This window comes from Talpa occidentalis, unplaced genomic scaffold (genome assembly GCF_014898055.3).
Source record: "Talpa occidentalis isolate TD23 unplaced genomic scaffold, MPIMG_talOcc4v2.1 talOcc4.8, whole genome shotgun sequence".
Taxonomy (NCBI): Eukaryota; Metazoa; Chordata; class Mammalia; order Eulipotyphla; family Talpidae; genus Talpa; species Talpa occidentalis.
The window spans coordinates 116,568,942-116,591,448 of record NW_023605194.1 but is presented as its reverse complement, the minus strand read 5'-3'; the positions used below and the strand labels follow the sequence as shown (position 1 = coordinate 116,591,448).

The window sequence follows — 22,507 nt, the reverse complement described above, 5'->3', positions numbered from 1 at the left end:
CCATGTAGAATAGGCAGGTTTGCGGGGTTTGGGCTGCCCCCTCCCTGTCCTATAACAACATCACCTCCCTTTCAGTTAGTATTTATTGGGTCTCTATTATTTGTCCCACACTGATTTGGAGCCTGGGGGTAGTTCAGTGAGATAACATACCTGTCCTGGTGGAAACCACATCACCCTGTGTAGAAGGTCATCATGGGATCAAGAAGCAGATTGTGCATCGCATGAGAAATCAGCCAGCAGTGTGGGCTGCAAAATGGAGCAGCAGGACAACGAGCCAGTGAAGGTCAGACAGCGGGAAAGTGGGGGGTTCCTGGCATCCAGGTCTGGGTGGACCCAGAAGTGCATTTGTTACAGAGTCCAGCTTGTAGGGAGAGAAGAAAACTCACACACTCTTGCCTCAAAATACAGACTCGACTCAAGAATGTTTCAAGGTCCTGGTTTACCAGTCATTTATGAATGTCATGCTTTTAAATACCAGGAAGATGTTTGCCTCTGGCCATTAGTACATTTATTTAACATGTTTTTCCCAAACTAAGAGTGCTGTGGGAAGGGTAATTTCTCTATAAATCAGGATGTCTTTTTGGAATCCTGGCAGTTTTTCGCTAAAAGCGCAACTAATTTTGTTCATTCAGCAGGCTCTCTGCTCTGCAGGCCCTCCAGAGAAGCTGCTATAATTTACTCACGATAATCTGTTATGCCCTCTGATTTCAGAGTCTCTGTAAGGTCTCGCTAGTGAGCCAACGCTTTGGCTGGTTCTGTCCATGTTGTCATCACCATGCTGTGTCAAAATCCGTACCTCTGCGTCACTGAGCGGTAAGACATCGACTTAATCGAGCAATTACTACGTTAGGAGTGGCTGAAACGTTTGGCCTTAGATCTGCTCTTGTTTAAGTCTCTTCCACAGGAACAGACACTCCACACGGCTGCCTTTTCAGATGAACAGGGATAAATGTAATTTTTCCAGATTCAGATGCTGTAAATAATTGCACACAATGGATGGATCGTCCTTTCTGTTTCTAACTTGTTATCTTTACTCTTGGGTTAGGGATGCTGAATTTTTAATGGTGTTTACATATTTCTTACTGTGAATCATGGGAAATCAATTGAGAATAATTTGGTCTGATTTTTATTCACTGTTGTAAGATTAAACTTTCAAGAAGCTGTTGAGCACTTCTTGAACTCTAAGATTACTAATTTACTATTAATACTATTCAAAGTAGTAGTTTACTACTTAGATGCAGATAGCTGTTCTCAGTTCTTATCTTTAGGAGACAAGATCAACTTTTTTCAGGCAGACATGTAGACATTTGGTAGAACATTCATAATTTTATCCTGAAGACACAGCTCTGTTTCTGAACAGGAAAATAAAACTTACTAGAATAGCCTCAGTAATTTTCAAGAGAACATTTATCAAATTAATTTGAGTGGTTTGGAACTTTTATTTGTGCCTTCTGTTTTAGATAAGTAGATAAGTAATCTGGGTACCAACTTTTTCTATTATTTCCATGCTTAGAGACACATAATAGATGTCTAGAAAGAAGCCAAGTTACTGTAGTCACAGTATGAATGTTCTGGAGAGTGCTGGCACTGTAAGAGTTGAAAGCCTGGGATCACCTCCTCCTATTGATCAAGGATGCCAAGTAATGAAAGCTGGAACACTCAGCCAAGCACCCGTCACTGACATGAAACAATGTGGACTTGTGGGCACGCCCTTCACAGCTACTGAGAGGAGTTGGTACCGTAAGAGTGGTGAACAGTGTTCAATGAAAGCCCTAGATGTAGTAAGTTGGGATCTTTCATTCGATAAGAATTAGAGAAAACATTCTTTTTATTGAGGCTGTCATGACAAATCATTTATATTACCTAAATGTAAGAAGGTGATCACAAATTTAAGTAACTGACAATAAAACTGATTATCACAAACGTATTTCCACGATGTGTGAGAGTGTCTGGGAACTTGCTCTGTATCATTTCATTGGATTATGACAATGGAGCAAGTTGACTTTCCAAGAGTTTAGAACTTTCCTAATTAAATTAATATAGAGTCCAAATGTGAATCCAGATAGTTTCATCCAAAAACCAAAATCTCAATTTATTTGGCCTTGATGAAATTGGAGGGAACCTTTTGTAAATTTCATATATAAAACTGAAAACCCTTAAGAGGGGGGTAGGCACGGTGTGGATGGGGCAGAGAGTTAGGCGTAGACTTGCCATCTGTCTGTCCTCAGAAGACACGAGTCCAGTAACACAAGCTGTGTTTCCATGTAACTCCCAGAATCTTTGGGCTTCCCCCGTGGTGAAGATGGGGGTTATTCCTGACAGGGATCACACACAAGATTCCTATTTGCAGATCAGTGAAGTAACTTACAGAGTCATGTGCTTGGAAGTAAACACAGCGCTGTCCTCAGTGAGAGAGTGACCTGAGATTGCTGTTTTTTGTAGGTGGCCAGAAAACATCAAACTACTTAATCTGTTCTCCTTCTTTGATTTACTTGTTTTTTTGTTCCTTTAGAAGTAAATTTTTAAATACAGAGTGATATAAATGCACAGATCTCTTCAGTGAGGAAGAGACGAAGATACTACCATGGAACTCAACTAAGTTCTAAGGGAAGAAAAAGGGAGAACATAACTATGGTTTTCAAGCCTTCTATTTCATTATACATCAACAACATGTTATTTAAATGTCAAATGTGGTATCATGAAAGAGAGGACCAGACACACTAGTGTTGATCAGTAATGATTTGAGGCCAGAAAGAGTCAATGCAATATAATAAGTGAATTACACAGCAAACTGGAACAATATAGAATGATGCTCAAGTGCAGTGTGTGCCTGAGAGACTCTGGGAGAAATGGTGTTAGCCACAGCTGGAGGCAGGCTGACTCTTGCTTTAAAAATAAATAATAGACGCCAATGCAGGAACGTGGTCAGGAAGCCCTTGACTAGCATGACTGGCAACTGACTTCTCCGATTTTAAAATTGTGTATTTTATGTGTTTGTTTTTAGTGCCAAGAAGAAAACAAAGGAAGACTTAGCGCTGTACCTTTGAGAAAAGGGAGATGATTAGAAGTTACCTGACTTGAAGGTCGCCAGTGCAGTGGGGAACTGGGCAAGAATTCTGATCTTGTTTCAAGGTCCAAGTGATGCTACTTCTCAGTTGACGCAATCGGAATGTTCTTTAGGGAAATGCTGGTCTGCCCAGGAATCTAACGGAATGGGCAACACACAGGGTCTGGAGTCAGAATAGATTTGAATTCTTCTTCTGCAAGTTGTCCTTGCTGATCTCTGCCAAGGTTACTTGTGTGTTTCCTCTCTGTCCTATCTAAGGGAGTTGTAGAGACATTTACTTAAAATTCTGTATACAAAATTCCCTGGCAAAATGCAAAAGCAAATATTAAATTCTCAATTAGGAAGAAGTTATTTCCACTACTTGTTTTGGTTATATTTTTTTCAACATCTCATTTCCATTATACCAAGCCCATGGTGGCGAGAACTGTATCTGATTCATCTCTGTCCTTTAACAAGTGCTTAAAAACATCTGTTACCTAAATGGATGTGTCATTGGGTGGGTAGATGAAACATTTTAAAGCATTGTAAATAGGAAAGATGGGTGACATTATATATGTAAAATTTAAGCTTCCATGACTCTGTCTCTGGAGCAGAACTCCATAAACGTGTGATCGTTTTGCTCATATCTTTGCTACAGAGACCCCAGTTGAGGGATCCGTGCAATTGAAATGCTGCAGATAAGGGAATGTCTCCCTTGCGATGAAATGGACTCAGTGATTGACCCTGTAGATATCCTTGGTGCTAGATCCTTATCACTTGCTATTAAAAATTCAGCATTCTCTTATTTGAAAGAAATGTCTGTGTATTCTGCAAAGCTTTCCCCGAGCAACGCAAGTATGATTCAGCTTGTGCTATATGAACAGTATATTTGGAAGAGGACAAATCAAGAAATGTAAGTTTCTTAAACCCAGATGTTGTTTCTTCTAAACTAGCTGTTACATGAAAGAGAGGAATAAAATAAAACTGAAATAGAATATAATCTATCTATCTCTATATATACACACACATATATATTTTAGCAGTAAAATTTGACATAATTCATCATCTTCCCCTGGCATTTTCTTTTCACATCTTATAAATTTCTCTGATGTGCATTTGGATAAATTTAGAAAGCTAATGCCTCATTTTTTGCAGGAGAGGTGTAAGATTAAGTAGAGACCTTGCTCATTATCACTCTCTGATCTACACACCTGATACTTTTTGCAAGGAGTTTGAGCAAATATTAAAAAGAGGTCATATATCAAGGCATTATTTTTATATTGTCACAGTTAAATAGAAATTTGAGAATATAGATGTGCCTTTAGCATTTTAGTACTATTGCTATATATATATGACACAATGCTTCTGACGAAATAGTCTCAAGAAATGAATTGCTAGAAAATATTTCATGGAATATCACCTTTTCTTCCCCTTTATCTCTTTCACAAATACATTTCTTCCACCGCCCAAATTCCCTGTAGGTCTCTAGATAGCCACGTCCTAGGACGAAGTCTTATGTAACTTCTGAGAATCTTGCCGATGGATACTCAAGGCTATTCTGCCTTTGGTTGTAACTTCAGCAAAAAAAGTCTTTAAACAAAAAAAGTACCACAAACTAATAAATATTCATTTGCCAGTGGAAACTGATATAGGAGGTAGGAGCGCAAAGTTCTACTTGCTTTTCCTCATAAGCATTCTGTCTGTCTAATTTGCTTGGATAACTACTGCAGCTTTGAAAAATATATGTATTTTTATTGTGAAGTCCAGCACACGCAGCGAGAAGTGGCTAAAACCGGAATGGCCCCTCCGTGGGTTTGTACCGAGCCGGTGGGAGCCACGGGGCTCCTGGGTGTCTCTGCGCCCTTGGAGGGTCTGGGTTGAGTCAATGCTGTGCTGTCAGCCTTGAAATTCATAACATTTTTGTAACAGTTAGAGCAATGTAATTTTATTTCTTTAATATCTGTGTATTTATTTGCAGTTGTAATATTTGGGTCCCCCATCAGGTATTGCCACCGCAGTGCCCCCACTACCATATCATCCCTGGTCTCCACCATGACCCATCCGGCTCCCTTCTGTCTCTGCCCTCAGCCCCCTCGCCTGGCACTTTAGGGTTTCACGTCTGCAGTCAGCAATTCATGACGTTTTGAGCCAGAGCCCAGCATTGTGTCTTGGCATTAGGTCCCACAAATTAAGAAGTTCCTGTATACAGTACAGACTAAACAGTGTCCACAACTCAAACCTTCTGAGCCTGTTCCTCTTCCCACCCCCTACACTGCCACCACCCAGAGTGGACTTTGAACAAAACCTGGCTTACACCTGTCTTTATTTTATTTTTATAATTTTTTTAAGGTAACATCTGTTTACCACACTGTATATGGTTCAGGAATACAGGATCTGGCCTCTTGAGGTGAATGTCACCCCACACCCACCAGCAAGGCCCCCAGCCTGGCGTTAGAATTTCCATAACAAACCACATCTCAGAGCTCCTCTGCGAATAACTGAAGTGTGTTCATATCACACTTGAACAGCACCTTATTTTTTTTTAAAACTGTTTTTTTAAGATCCCACAAAACTGTTGCACTTTTCACTAGTGAAGCTCCAGTTTCCAGTATCAATAGTAAATGTTCTCAAGATTGTCTCTCAGTAAGATGCTTGTAAAGCAATTATGCCTGTTGTATTGACTAACTAGTAACATGTTTCCTGGACAAATAAATAACCTAGCCCGAGTCAACTTCCAATTCTTGTTTCCCTAGAATCTCATATGCTCTGTTCAAGGTCAGAGTAAGGTTCGTACATCAGTATTCTCCCCATTAGCCTCATGTCCAGCAAATACAGGGTTTAGGCTGAGTCCTCAAAATCAGAAATTCCTAATTGCCCATTTTATTTTATATGTACTTTAGTGACATTTACCCATAAGAACCTTGATAAATTATATTACAGCAGTGGCTTATCTGTAGCGTCCTCTACTCTCCAAAGTAAGCTTTGATTAACCTTAGCCTATTCTAAATGTTGAGGATACGTGGATTGGCCTCGGGGATTCTTCTCTTTTAATGGTGGCGGGTCTGTAAGATGATTAAGCAGTAGTGGCTCTGCTTGCTGTGTTACACTGTGCATGCAGGTATGTGTAACTTGCTCCCTATTAAACGGTAACCAGACTCCTGCTAAGCCCCAGTAATGTGTTCCCCAGGCCCTTAAACACCAGGGGACAGGAAGGACCCCGTCAGCACACCTCTGAGGCTCTCCTGTGATGACAGTGATGACGGGCAGCTTCGAGACACTGTGACATCTTATGCAGGGTTAGAATATAAACTACCCACGATGCGCTCTTTGAAAAGTGGCCAAAAGGCTTGGTTTCCTGTAACACATAAAAAGAAGATATTGAAAGTGGTGCCGCTTTGACACCAAAGCCGCGTGGGCACACTTACACTATCCTGAACACAGCCTGCGGCATGCGCTCAACTTTCAGTGGCAAGTCAAGATAGTTAATGAAAAATCAAGAACACGGTCATTCTGTTCATACCAAAGCGCTGTTGTTTTAAATACAAGGACGGGACTGGCGATGTCGGAGCTGGGTAATATAGACAATCCTCTGTGTTACTAAAAGGTGACTAGAAAATTATCTAAACTCGGTGTTTCAGGGATTTGCTGAAACCAGCTGCAAATCTTGTTCGAGTTTAATTGTCTCAGAAAAGGTAGCAGCTGTGGGGGCCGTCTAGTTATAAGAAATGAAAGATTTATTTTGTTGTTAGGGTGTTTTTGAACGTTGTTCTCAACAGTCTTTGCTGAGAAATGATTGTCCAAGAAACGCTCCTGACTCTCGATGAAGAAACAGTGGTTGATTCGATATTTTAGCTTTAATGATTGCATCACATGATAACCTTTATCAAAATGGTGGATCAACTTTCCTAGGAATAGGTGTCTTCATATACACATCTGGTATACCCCAATCTTGCCTCTTTTGTGCTATGTAAAAGCTTGAATATTTATGAAAAACAAAGTATGCTCAGAACTAGCTCATTTTTTAAGTGGAACAAAATCTGGTTGTACCACAATTTTGATGTCAAATGGCTTTTTTCTTTCTGTTTACATTTTGTAAGAACAAGAAGCCTCAGCTGGAAAATTGGCCCATAATCACAACCTATTAAGCTTTTACTGATATTGCAATAGAAGTAATGGGCTTTTAATGAGCTTATCCATTTTAACATTTATATAATTTAACTTTTTTCCTTCCCCCTATTTTGTATATTAACTGAGAACTTAGGTTCAATCATTTTCTTTACTGAACTTTTGAATCCTCCAAATTCAGTAATAGCTATTTCAAGTTACCATTGATGGCTTGATTAAGCATAAGCAATAATGTGTTATTGTGGGGTTGGAGCTACTTAGGAGGACAACACTGTTGAAAATCCACATCCTACTTGTGGCTTCAAACAGATGTGGTCCCAGAGGGATGTCAGTGTTCACAGTACAAGGCAGGATCACTGTTTCCAGAGAGAAAGTCTAAAACACAGGCGTAGTTGCGGGTACTGCTGGTTTGGCTCCATCTTCCACACTTGAGCAAATGTCAACCATAAAAGGAGTCATACATTTTTGGGGGGTTCCTAGTGCATGCAAAAGTGATGTTCACAGTATACTGTGGTCTACTTGCTTCCGGGCTGCCCCAGACCTCTGATTTGTAAAAAATGTCATATATGCCAAGTGCAATAAAGCAAAGTGCAATAAAGGAGAACACTCCTGTATTGCACATGCAGACATTTGCCCTTGATCCACCGTTAACTTGATTAGTGGATCATTTGCATGGCGCAGCATCTACACGGGGCACGGACTGTGGTTCTAGGCACTGAGCAGCTGTTTAGGCTGCACCTGCAATTATTGCTGGGCACCCTAGAGGGACCCCGCCCTGATGGAACCCCAGGTGATGTCTTGAGATGAGTGTAAGGAGGGTGGGCAGATAGATGTAATCTTTTCCTACAATATATTTTATTCCAGAAAATATAACTAAACTTAAATAAACCAATATTAAATGAACTATTTAGAAAAAGTTTGTATTAGTTTATCCTCGTAGTCTGGGAAAGCAATTATTGATCTTTCAGAGATTATTTCAGGGAAGATGTAACTAAAAATAAAAAAAAAAAACCAGGGGCACTGGCAAATAACTCTTCATAATTCTCCCTCTCCCCTTTTTTGAATTGAAGTGCCACTAGTTTATATGTTTGTTAGGGCTAGTTTTGAAGTTTCCCTTTGTTTTATTTTTTTGGTTGTTTGTTTTTTAAAAAATAAAGTTTCCCTATGTCTGACCCTTTGCTTGGCTTCTCTTTATTCCACATATAAATGACACCATCCGGTATTTATCTTCCTAATTCTGGCTTATTTCATTTAGTATAATCCCTTCCAGCCCTATCCATGCAGCCAAAAATGGCACCAGTTTATCTTTTTGATCGCAGAGTAGTATTCCATTTTGCATATACCACATCTTCTTGATCCACTGCTCTGGTTTTGGGCATTTAGGTTGTTTCCATGGCTTGGCTGTAGTACATAGGGGTGCAGTGAACACAAGAGTGCAGGAACCCTTTAGACCCATACATCTGTGAACATATGCGTTTTAATCTTTGCACTTTTATTTACAAAATGGCCATATCTGTTGCCCTTGGAACAAAGATGTCAGATGCTTCAGAAAGTAGGAAATAGGTCGAACTTTTGTCAAAACGAATGCACTAACCTATCTGCTTACTTAAAAACCATTTTCATTTTACACTGTCACCACAAACACTGAAACAGGTCGTTTGCTTTACTGAGACTCTGAAAAGTCTAAATGCAATAGGCGGCAAGATTGAGTCTCATTATTTGCGTGCATCTTATATATTAAGATACAGATTCAAATCAGACTTATGATGGTAGCAAAATCAAAACTCAGGCCCTTCAAAAAAGTCTGTCTTCAATTTCGAAGTTTTATGTCCTTTATCCTCAGGGAGACAGACATACACAACTATTCAATAAATTAAAGCATTAAAGGTCATGGCTGGGAGTATTTCAAAGTTTTCCAAATAGCCCTCAAGGAAATTTTCAGTTCTTTCCTAAAAAAAATGAACAACAACAACAAAAAAAACCCAAACAAACAAAAAATGCAACCTGCTTTAAAGACCTAGAGTTTCTGCTCACTTGTTCATGTCACGGGACAGAATGTGTGCTGGGCCCGGGGTCTTTGCAAGAGGGAGCCCATTCAGCCCGGCTTCTCTGACCTGCTACCCCTGCCCAGGTGCTAAAACGCTGGGCGCCTCATGGGCTGCCTCCACACTCATCAAGCTGCTCACCCCACTTCTCGGCGCCCCAACGCCCCGTGAGCCATTAGCACCGTCCAACATGGTGTGAAGAGCGAGCTATGCCTTTGTCCTGTGCAAAGTCTTTTCTGTACAATCAAATTTGCTTCACGGTGTAATTTCACAGCTTGTGCAGACTCACTGACAGCCCACAGCGCCGCCGTGTCACCGGGCTAAGCACACAGAGAAACCAAAGGGTCATCACGTGCAGGAAGCAATGGCACCTCAGCCCGGACAAGTGAAAATTTCCTGGCCCCTGAAGGCAGAAGCGAAGCGAGTGAGTGGATGACAGGCCACTCTGTAGGGTGGGGAGGGCCGCAGTCAAGCTGGAAGGGAAAGAAGATGGTGAGACCGAGACAGACAGACTCAGACGCAAAATCAAGTGCCAGGGCATCCCTGGGGGCCTAAGGGTTAAGCCTCTATCACCCCTGTGACCTGAGTTCTATCCCTGGCCAGGGAGCTGACCCATATAGCGCAGCAGACACGCTGCTCCCCTTAACAGTGTCTTCAGTGAATCCTCCTGTTCTGCTCCCCACTCTGTCTCTGGTGAATCCTCTCACCGGCCCTGCCTCCTGCCAGCACCCCAAATAAATAAATCAACCTCACTAGTGAACATAGAAATATAACTTGAACAATTATATATTATCAACAACTACGCACATATAAAGCAAACTTTTTTTTTTAATTCAAAATATGGCAAAACTGAAAGATGCAAAGATTTAGTGTTGGTGAAAGTATAGGGAATGGCTGATCTCATGTATTTAACATTATTAATGTCCCAGTAAGTGTTTTTTATTGAAAAAGTGTTAGTGTCTTTGTATCACTGGCGCTGGTTACCCCAAGGCAGAGGGCAATGGTGAGTGACACCCACAGATTCTTGAGATGATGTGATACTGCCGCACAGTGAAGTGATTCACATGTAAATAGACGCACTTTTATTTTTTTTTTTTTTTTTTTATAGAGGCATGCTTTATTTATTTATTTGTTTGTTTGTTTGTTTTTTTTTTGTTTTTATACATGCACTGGGTACAGTCAGAAGCGCGGGAGGGTGAGAGAATTCACCAGAGCCAGAGCGGGAGCAGAGCAGGCAGAAGGACCGAAGGACACTGCTGAGGGGAGCGGCGGGCGGCAGGAGAGGTCTGCGCCCCATGCGGGACCCTCCTCCGGTGGCCGGGGAGCAGCCGGGGATCGAACCGGCGCCACAGAGGCTGCGGGCAGCTTCGCAACCCAGTGCTCAACCGCTGCGCCACCGGGGAGGCCCTAGACGCACTTTTTAATAGTCAAAGAACAGAAGAGGCCCTTCCCCTTCGCGAGCGAGGCCTGTCATGTCGCCTGGGGCGTGTCTGCCAGGCCCCACCCGAGCAGAACAGGGATGTCCCTTCCTGCACCCTGAAAACCTCCTTCCTCCTCTCAGACACTCTCACCTGCCAATGTGTCCTGCGTGGCTTAATTTCGTCTTTTCCAGAATGTCATCCAGCTGAAGCTCTAAGCGACTGGTTTTTTGAGCATCGCGTGAGGCCTGTGCGGCGCATCCAGGCTCTGCGGCCTCCAGTCACCCCTCAGGGCGGCCCCTACTCAGCCCCGCGGACCTCGCCCTCCCTGGAGGATGTGCAAGTCGTGCCCAGTTTTGGGCAATTGAGAACACAGAGGGTACAACCTTCTCGGGGCAGGATTTTGTGTGGATATGAGCCCCTACTTCTTTGGAGAGTCTGGACTGGGATTCTTGGGTCACACATTAAGAGTAGGTGGAATTTTTAGGAAATTGCCAGTTTTCCAGAGTGCTGCACCATTTTGTCTTCCAGCGGGCGGTGCGCAGGAGATCTAGCTCCCATCCCGCGTGCAGAGAGGTGGTGAGAGTCTCTGCCCTGCAGCCCACTAAGTGCGGCTGGAGCTGCTCAGGCCTTCAGCCTGCGCTTCCCGGGCGTGGGGAGGGGCCTGCGCCATGGACTGGACACCCCTGCTTCTTCCGAGGAGGCGCTGCTCAGGCCTTTCAGCCATTGCTTTGTTAGATCATTTGTTTTCTTACTGTTAATTTTAAGAGTGCTTGGAATATTCTAGACGCTCAGATATGTGATTTGCAATCCCTCCTCCAATCTTCAGCTTGCCCTTTTTATTTTATCAGCAGTGACTTTCCTAGAACCATAGTTTAATTTTGAAATCTAATTTATTATTTTTAATGAGCTATATTTATGTTACCATTTATAGGTTTCTGATAAGGAACTTCACTGCAGAATTTTTGAAAACAATTGAAACAAGTGTGTAACAGAAAGAGATTGGCTAAACTCTAGTATCCACATGTGATAAGATCATATGCAGCCATTGTAAACCCCAACTTAGAAGAATATTTATAAACATAGAAAACGCTCACTATATATGATATGAAAAAGTGTCTACAAAAGTTTTATGTGATTTTTATATTTTAAAATCACATATAATTGCATGTGTATTTGTGCAAGTAGTATATTTTGTGGAAATATATGTATTAAAATATTAATGATTCTGTAAGTATTGAGAATAATCACCTTAATCATTTTCTGAAATTCTTTTTTCTAAAACTTTTACAAAGAAAATGTAACTTTTAAAATTAGCTAGCAGAATTACTTTTACAGATTACAAAAAATGAATATTTCATGAATCTATATTTATACTTCAAGAAATCCATACTTTAAAATGTATTTGAATACTGACTCATTCTAGTCATTACAATTCTTTTAATCTCCGTGATTTATTTGACACATTGTAAGTGTTTCTGTAGGTTAAAATGTATGCATGCAAGAATCACTTAAAAGTAGCACAGACATGGCTTAGCCATTTTTGTATTTGGTCAACATTTCCAATATTTCTAAGACTGATTTATACTTTTAATTTTATAATGAAAAAGTTCCTGATCCTATACATACACATATAAATAAATTTTTCTGCAAAAGTGTATTTCCATGTAGATCAAAGTACACAGTTGATGAAAACAATGTAATAATTTTACAGCTTAATATTTTAACTAGTAAGGTATGGAGCATACAATTTTTAACCTATTGTGTATATTAGCCCTATGTTCCTTTTTATCCTCTCTCACTTGAAGTTAGATCATTTAGAAAAACGATCTAAAAAGCTGCTGGTAAATGCCCCAAAATAGATGACTGGATCAAGAAGATGTGGTCCATATACACCATGGAATATTACTCAGCATTCAAAAAAGATAAACAAAAGCAATTTGCAGCAACATGGATGGCGCTGGAAGGGATCATGCTCAGAGAAACAAGCCAGAAAGAAAAAGAAAAATACCGGATGGTCTCACTCATAGCAGGAATCTAGAAAACTTAAATAAGGGACCAGGAAAATGAATAACTATAAGAAAGAAAATATCAAAATCAACAAACAACTATGAACCAGAGACACTCTATGGGGGGTGGGGGGCGGGGAAAGGAGGGCTTGGGGTCAAAATAAGGGGGTTGTAATTGTATGGGGAATATAAAACATAAAATGTAAATAAAATGTAAAAAAAAAGAAAAAAATAAAATAAAATAATTTTTTTAAAAGCTAATTTAAAAAAGAAGGTTTTGATTACTTACAAAAATAAAAATAAAAACAAAAAGCTGCTGGTAAAACAGAACTTGGCTAATGAGGTTGTTATATAATAAACAAATACGTTTCTGTTCTCCAACCCCTCATTTCTTTTGTGCAATGTATACCACAATTAATTTAATTTTACTTTATTCTCGGACGATTTACATTGACTTCAGCAGTGGTTTAGTCCACATGCACGCCTGCGGTCTTTCTCAAGCACTAAGGTTAAGCTGTCAGTCTCCGCCAGTAAGAATCACATCACATCAAGAAGGTGAACCTGTTCCTACCTTATCATCCACCTGACGAGCGGGCCGCGCCATCCTGCCGTTGCGGTGGCAGCCGCTAGAGGGAGCTGGAGGGAAGAGCAGCAGGTGCCTCGCGGGACGCGGGGACGCGGGGGCGGCCGGGGTGCTGGGTGCTGACGCCCGGACTCTCCACCCCGAGCGCCGCTGGAATAACCTCCCCGGGAGCTGTCTCACACTGCGTCAGTGAGTCTCTTCCATGCATCTAAATAATATATCAAGGCTCCTCTGCTGCACTTTTTTCATACATAGATGAAAAAATGCTCTAATATTGTGTCGCAGAAACTGTTCTGCAAACTCCTCTCTGCTGAGCTGCAGATTCCCTTGCTTGTCTCTACACCTAAGACGCGTATGTTATTTTAATTTCTTAAGCATTTGTGATAAGGAAAAGACTATTTTCGGGGTTTGTTGCCATGGGCAGCAGGTGCCACTCCCTGTTCTAAGTGTGAGCTTGTCACCTCCATGGGCTGAACTCAGGTGAAAATTGCACGTGGGAAAAGAACCATATAGGGTGGCTTGTGGCAGAAGTATGAGCCTCTTTCATCCTGGCTCTGGGTCAGTCAAGCACGTGCCCTACATGAAAAAACAATTCTCATGAGTAAGTTGAATGTGTGCACTTGAACTGTCCCAGTTCATATTTTTGATAATTGGGTTGAAGGAAAATATCTTGGGATATAGGTTATATATGTGCATATGTAGAGACATAGGATATATAAACCGGATTATCACATGCCATATAACCCAGGGTAGAAAACAGCAGAAGACATCTGGGAAGAGCCTCACAGCCCCACTCACCATGAAAAAGAGGAGGGGGGAGCCCCCCCAGGGGTCAAGGGCAGGTAGGATGTCCTTGGGGACATCTCAGCAGCTGCAGAAGAACAACTGCTGGAATGAGCTGTGCCAGATGTTGCAAAATAACTACGTATCACAACCAGATCAGCAACATTTAGATATTAGCTCCCTAGTTTCCATGACTATGGCTACCTCTTCCAAATTCTCCACGCCCTATTTCCATATATTAAAAAAAGGGGAGGGCCTCCCCCCCCACCCCGGTGGCGCAGCGGTTGAGCCATGTGAAGCTGCCCGCAGCCTCTGCAGCGCCGGTTAGATCCCCGGCCGCTGGCAAGGGTCCCACATGGCGCGCAGACCTCTCCTGCCGCCCGCTGCTCCCCTCAGCAGTGTATTTCCTCACTCTGCCTGTTCTGCTCCCCGCTCTGGCTCTGGGGAATTCTCTCACCCTCCCACACTTCTGACTGTACCCAGTGATTGGATAAATAAATAAATAAACCTTTAAAAAATAAAAAATAAAAGAGAAATACATAAAACAAAAGAACATTCTTTAAAACAGAGCATATTCCTACTTTTAAATCAGAAGACAATGTAGTTTTTATTCAATTTTAAATTGAATTTTAGTTCTACCAAGACACATGTGCATTCAAAGCTTAAGTAGCATCACCTGGCTTCTCAGAGGGAGCTGCTTGCCCTGGCCTGTCTTTTATTCCCTGGAGATAATGACTTTTAATTATAGAGTTGTTTTTTTTTTTAAGCCTTTTGTTGTATACTTCTAAATATTTCTACATTTTTTTTTTACTTAAATACTGTGCTTTCTGCCTTTCCAGTATGAGAGAGATGGATTTAAAATGTTGGAGCCTCAGGGGGTGGAAGGGGAGCAAACATTGTTTAAAAATGAACAATGATGTAAAAAATATATAAATAAAAATAAAGTAAAAAATGTTTCAGTCCCCAGCTTGTACTTTCCTTTTGTGATCCTGAAAACATAATTCTATCATTTTTTTAAAAGATTTATTTATGCATACAAGAACCGGGGTATAGGCCAGACGTGTGGGGGGTGAGAGGATTCACCAGAGACAGAGTGGGGAGCAGAACAGGTGGATGCACTGAAATACACTGCTGAGGGGAGCAGCAAGGAGACAGGAGAGGTCTGCTGCGCCACCATGTGGGTAGCTCCCTGGTCAGTCGGGGATCGAACTCGTGCTGCAGAGGCTGCCGACAGCTTCATGGCGCTGTGCTTAACTAACCCCTTGCGCCACCAGGGAGACCCTCTATCAGTTTTTGTTTAAATCAATAGCTCTATTGCATTTCCTCTACTGGGTTGTCGATTTACCTGTTGGGCTTCCTGGAGCGAATAACTGTCTAGTCCTCTTCTTTGGCTAGTTTCCTATATTTCCAGAATGAATTCACCCTCCAACACTGACGGGATATAAAACTTGATTAAACCGTCAAGCCAAAGAGAGAACGTTATTTGTTCATCATTATATTTCCCTTGAATAAAGTGGTGTGCTGAAGCTGCTTTGAACTAACTCTTGAAAACTGATTCTGAGCATCTCTTCCCAAATCAGCAGTCAGGGATGTCCTGTTTTCAGCCTGGGAAGAGGAATTACATCACAGAAAGTAGCAAGCACTAGAAAATGATGTATTTACCTTCCATTCTCTCTCCCTCTTTCACTCCCTCCCTTCTCAAAGGAATCAGGAGTCTGGGGATTCCAGGAGAGAGGAGGGAAACTCATCTGACAACAGGCAGATTCTCAGTTACTAGATGTTTGCACTGCTCAGTAGATAAGTTTCTCTGATAGAAAGAAAGTTATTCCTGGAGATAATCCTAAATCTGGACGATAACCTTAATCTTCATTCGTAAGATAATCGTTTTTACAGTTTCTCTCAAAATTTGAAGGACTCCAGTTGACCTTAGCTTGAAATAACCCACATTCCAAGGTCACTTGTGTTAGAAGGCCTGTTCTGGACATTCTGGGAGCCCTATCCTGCAGGAAGAAGGAAGTTATGAGACCTGCCTGAGATTTTAGAAAAATGATCACCCAATGTGTTGCCACTTATTAAAAATAAAAGAAACCTTGATTTTATGCAATGCAGTAAATTTGATACAATAACTACTCGATCATCTTTTTGAAAAGGAAAATAATAAAATATCAGAAAGCATTGGTGGTCACTGGGTGTAATATATCACTGCCACATTTCTTGGTAAATTATTTTGTGTTTCTAAGTCATGACACAAAAAAAAGTTTAAAAAAGGAAATAACTCATCTCAGGTCCTTGCAAGAGCTTTATATCCTTCTATGATTTTGTAAGAACAGAATGCATTGTCACATTCCTCACCGTGCTCATAGCTCTTGTCAAATAAAGTGATTGTTTTGGTCTCTTTAAACGGTCCCCGCACAGTTAATCAGAAACAATTTAAAGAGAATATCCTCAGTTAGAATGAAATTATTGTTTATGTCATTATTTTTCAAATGATAGATTTTATTTTGTCATTTTAGAAAAGGTCTAGATGAAATAGCTTTGTATTAAAGACTCCTGTGGACATAGACCGATGTGATTTTGTCTTTTATATTGACTCAGTCTATTCATATGAATGTCTCCATGATTCTTTTAATTCCCGATATTTAAAAAATTGTTCTTCGCTATATCATCTCCTCTTATATATTGCACCTGTTACCAGATAGTTCTTCCAGCATAAGCACATTTCCAGATCACTTTTGACTGAGTCACTATCCAAAGACATAATAAAATATTTGTGTATAGTGTTCAGTGAAGTGAGCTCATAGCTAATAACATGTGTTTGGGGTGTTTTCAATCACACTGTACAGCAAGTGTATTTATAATCAGTTTCTGTGCAATTTTAAAATTGATTACTGACACATACCTGAGATAATGTAATTTAGAAGAAATATGTATTTGGTCAATCAGATGACAACAAAATATATATCTTCTCTACATGCTTTCTTTGTCCATAGTCCCTCATTCTCCCCCACACCTTGGGAACTTCCTGAGTATTAAGAGATAGGGGGCACCTTTGTTCTAATATTTGGTCTCCTGCCCTCAGTTCCTGAAATTGCTTCAAAATCATAAAGACAAAGTAAGCACCTTAATAATCATAACAAGTATCCCTCCACCAGGCCTGGGTTCATGTTAAGAAGGTGACTTTTGATGCAGAGATTAGTCTTAGCACTGTCTATGCTATCGCCAGCCAGTGTGGCCTGAGTGTGATCCCTGGCCAGGGAGCTACCCGCATGGCACAGCAGACCTCTCCTGTCTCCCCGCTGCTCCCCTCACCACTAGATTTCAGTAGGTCCACCTGTTCTGCTCCCCGCTCTGTCTCTGGTGAATCCTCTCACCCCACCCCAACCCCAACAAGGGAGCTGGACTGTGAAAAGGGTCAACTGTTCAGTTCCATGCCTGGCTTCTGGGGATGGGAGGGCCCAGAGGCTGAGTCAGGCACCAAGGCCTTAACTATGTAAGGAAGCCCTTGTCAAAATCCCAAAAAGGACAGGACTAAAAGGCTCCAGGGTGGGGACCCAGAGGGCCCCCACACTCCCCGGCTTGCCCCACACTCCTGGGGCACAGAAGCGTCTTGGGCTGGGCGCTCCCCCGTGTCCCTCCTCCTGGCTGTCCATCTGTATCATTTAACAGCCTTCTCATGAACCAGTAATGCGGCGAGTACATGGCGGGGAGGGCAGTGAGAGCAGCTCCTCCAAATTAAGTGACCCCAAAGGGGGTTCCTGGGACTCTCTGAATCACAGATACCCGGCTGCCCGGGCTGCGAGTGCACTGTGCCAGCCAGCCTGTCCCTGCTCAGCCCTGCTCCAGTCCTGGGACAACTCAGAACTGCTTACGTCGTGGGAGGCCCCGCTGGCTTCAGAGTGTTTCTTGGGGTGTGTGGGGTGCACACCCCCCTCTCTCTCACACACACACACACGCACATTGGACTTGGGGTCAGAACCCAAAATAAGACCTAAGTTGCGACAGGATTCCACCATGAGTGACTCACATCCTCTTGAAGTGGGTACACACGTGGCGACCAAGATTGTTTTAATGTTTGTGTTTCACACTTTTGATTTTTATGAACCTTAAAGTTGATGTTACTAAAAATTTAGAGCAATTACACATTTTTTCCTGTCAATATTACTGTGAGGCTGCGCAGAAGGTATTTGTCATTTAATCTATACACTTGGAATGCAGAAAAGTCACTGTGCACAACAGACAATTTTAAATACATAACAGAAGATTTCTCTCTGATTAATTTTGGGTGTGTCAAGCGATCATTTCTTCCACCAAGCAGTTTTCAACGTAGAATACTTGTATATAAATAATTGTTGCTGGTTTTTCTATAATATGATTTCCACAAATTGCAGACAAGACAATTGATAAAACTCAGTTTTAAAAGTCTAGTCTGCCCTGAATAAATAGCCTCATTTTAAAATAAGATTAGCTCAGCTGCTTCTTTTATATACTTTTTTCTCCTTGTATAATTCTATAGTGTGAGTTGTTCGTAAACATGAGTCATTTTAGCAGATAACTGAAGGACATAGAAAAATAATTTATGCACCAAAGGAAGTAGGTAACAGTCTATTTTAAAGTCATATATTTTAAAATAAATTTTAAAGATTTTGAAAGATAGATTTTCAAAAACATGAAGCAAACCACAAAATTTTACCCAAACTCATAGAAACCGATTAACTTTAAAATAGGCACTAAAATACTTTGACAGTATTGTTTGCTTAACTTTTTGTGTCTTAAGCCATAGGGTCTCTAGTTTTCAGCTTATATTGTATTTTATGAAGTAATAATAAGTAAATATTATGAGTCAACAAATTGTATCCTTAAAAGATGTAGAACTGGTACTGCTTCCAGACCTGAACAAGACAGGACACCCAGACAAATACTATTTTTTTGAAAAGTGGATTCTCTTTCTCTGCTTATCCTCCAAATTAATGGACAATTTTCAAGTGTCTCTCAGTAATTAGTTAGTACTGGGAGGATAATTGAGAGCACCCATAAATGAAAATATGAGCTTTGCATATTTGGTTGAAGTCATGAATTAACATTCAAAGGCATATTAAATAGCATTAAAATAACTTTATATTTTAAGATGATCAGAAAAAGATTTCTATGAATGGAGACCTACTTTCTTGTAGTGAGCTGGAGGCATAGCTGAAAAATCAGGTGTGCTGATGCGGTGAGAGGAAATAGCTGTGATATGCTACATGTGTAGTCTGCATTGTGGTAGTGCATTCTGCTGAACTCAACAAGACACAAGATGGCATCACACTTTTCTGGTGGAAAAAAAAAACAAGAAAAGTGATGAAGCGATGACTGCAAATAATGGTGGGGTTTATTTAGAGGCATACTAACAGAGGAGGGAAAGAATGGGAGAACAAACAAACAAACAAACATAACTTGGAACAATTTGAGGAGAGGGCTTACGATCCATCTGATTCATCTGTCCTTCAAGAGGTGGACAGAAACTTATAAGATGGCACCCACACATTCTAAGTGAAACATCCCATTATTTACAATAATCTGGAGTTCTACAAGTTTGATTACTTTGCATTTTGGGGTTTCCTCTAGTGTTGGTTTGAAGGGCTGCCACAATAAAGTTCTACGAGAAACTCATGTCTGTACAAACAAAAGAAATTAATTGTTGCACGGTTCTGGAGACTAGAAGTCCCAAACGAAAGTGTGAGCAGGATTGGATTTTCCTGTGTAGAGAAGCAGATCACAGGAGATTGAGCCTATATGTCTGTGTCTAAAGTCAACCTTTCAAGTCATATTGAATTAGGATTCAACCAAATGACCTCACTTCAATGTGAGTAACTGCGTAAAGAACGGCCTCCAAATAGGCCACATTTTAACTACCAGGAGTTAAGATTTCAATGCAAGCATTTTGTGGGGATACCATTTAACCCATAACATTCTCCACTGTTCAATGAGTATTATACGTGTTCAAAAATATTTATCAAATGTTATTGAAGTTTTTTTTTTTAGTAAATTCACTCAAGAAACACAAAGCCTATTCAGCAAACAACAAAGTTGATCTTTATAATGTCAATTTAATGTGGAGTTGTTTGGAATTCTGGAATCAGTGATCATCCGTGGTATTCACACATTCACAAAGCAAATCTTCCTCTTTTCCGCTATCCACGGATAAGAAGCACCCTCTGACCTGGTCCCCTTGACCCAATGAAATAACACTGGATTAGATGTTTGCATGCAGTCAAGATAAGTCTAACCCATTATTACTCTTAAGTTTATTAAAAATTTATTATGGAAGAGGTTTTTTTTAAAGATGTATTTATTTATGCATACAAGAGCTGGGGCACAGGCCAGAGATGTGAGGGGTGAGAGGATTCAGCAGAGACAGAGCGGGGAACAGAACAGGCAGATTGACTGAAATACACTGCTGAGGGGAGCAGCAGGCACAACAGGAGAGGTCTGCCTTGCCATGTGGGTAGCTCCCTGGCCAGCCGGGGAATGAACTGGTACTGCAGAGCCTATAGATTGCTTCAAAGTGCTGCATCTTAACCCCTTGTGCTGCCAGGGAGGCCTCTGGACAAGTTTTTTTTTTTTTTAATTAATAAGTTTATTCCATAAAAACTCTTAAATATTGCTTTGAAAGCATTTTGTTGGAAAAAAAAAACATGCAAAAGCAGCATATATTTTTAAAAGAGTAGGACCATATCATGCCAAGGCTATATCATACTTTACATTTCTATACATCCATCATAAACAATTAATTGTAGAATACCAACAGAAATCAAATTAATGTATTGATTATTCAGAAATTTACTTTGAGAGCTATATTACTTTGAGAGCTATAATGGGATTATATATGGGATAAAAAAGAAACAAGTATAGCTTCAGTTCACACTTGTTAGTGAGAATGATCTGGATTTGATTAATAACATCGTGCCACTTTGAATTCAATTGACTTAATTTTCCATGGGGTCTCAACCTCTTTATATTAGCCAGCATGCTGACATGGTTTGGTACCTTCAATTAGCTTTGTTCAATTATATGAACTTGTGATTAGGAGAGGCTAACTGTCAGTTGATGTTGTAATTAGATCTACTAAAAATAAGAGATAAGAAGACAGTTGCATCTGATAGCGTCAATTCATGCCTGTGATGGTAATTTCTAAGTATAAGCAAATGGATGTATTTAAAACTTTTCAAAAAGTGTATTGAAAACAGAATTCACAGATCAATTAAAGTTGTTTTTTTGTCTACACATTCAAGTCTGAATCGCTGCAATGATGCTTTGACACAAATTTTGGTGGAAAATTTTGTACCTTTTAGTATTCACTGAAACAGTTCCTCACATTCAATATACATCAGTTATGTGAATGATTTTTAATGTAATATGCCTTTTCTTCATGCTGTTTTTATATTAATGCAATTTTTCAATCTTTTTTTCTTTGACAAATGCATTATATTTAGAAGTTTATTCTTTGTTAATGCTATATTTATGAAGAAATTAAAATTGACTCTGTATCTGTTGGTTCAATAGGAAAGATTTAATATATCAAAAATTATTTTAATGCTAGCCCCATTTTTTCATGTTTGTTATGTCCAAAATGGAAAAAAAATACATATGCATAGAGATATGTAGATATATAGGTACATTTGGATAAACAAATATCATTTTGTGCTTCAACAGGGTATTTTAAATAGCCCTACATAGTCAGTTAATTTATATGAAAATCCAATTTCAAGATTTCAAAAACATTTGATTAAATATCATAGAAGTTAAGTGTTTCCCAAATTAGTTTATCTCTCCTTTGACATAAAATAATCTTTTGTGTAGCTGGAGAACTAATGGAAATATAGTTATATTAATAAATCACAGTCTAATTTATTGCATTATTGTCCAGTAATATCCAGTATAAATATATTTTTTAAGATTTATTTATTTATGCATATAAGAGCTGGGGCACAGGCCAGAGATGCGGGAGGTGAGAGGATTCACCAGAGACAGGGGAACAAAACAGGCCAAATGACTGAAATCCACTGCTGAGGGGAGCAGCGGGCGAGACAGGAGAGACCTGCTGCGCCGTGTGGGTTGCTCCCTAGCCAGCCTGGGATCGAACTCTTGCTGTAGAGGCTGTGGATTGCTTCATAATGAGGTGCTTAACCCCTTGCGCCACCAGGGAGCCCTCAGTATAAATATATTTTGTTAACATAGATAGTAATTGTGTGCACTTAAGTTTCAGGGAAATTTCTTTAAATAATTGTACCAATTATTATCCATTAAATTTTTTAATAATAATTCATATTTATTATCCTTAGCTTACTGCAGTCAATGTATAAGATTTTGACAGATCTCATTTAATTTCCAAAACTTTCAATTGTATACTACACAGATGTGAATAATGAATGACTCAGTCATTTCCCCACATTTCATGGCCAGCATAAATAAATTAGGGTTTTGATATCAGGATCAACTAGGAGTGGAAAATAAAAAAA

At 40.2% G+C, this 22,507-nt stretch overlaps 1 long non-coding RNA gene across 1 annotated transcript; it reads left to right on the top strand.

Annotated features, from left to right (window-relative positions):
* The first annotated feature begins 737 nt into the window (after nucleotides 1-737).
* LOC119234555 (uncharacterized) lies at nucleotides 738-3,226 on the top strand. The gene is made up of 3 exons (XR_005122645.2): nucleotides 738-813; nucleotides 1,514-1,781; nucleotides 3,005-3,226. It is a non-coding gene; the product is annotated as an uncharacterized LOC119234555 (long non-coding RNA).
* The last annotated feature ends 19,281 nt before the right edge of the window (nucleotides 3,227-22,507 follow it).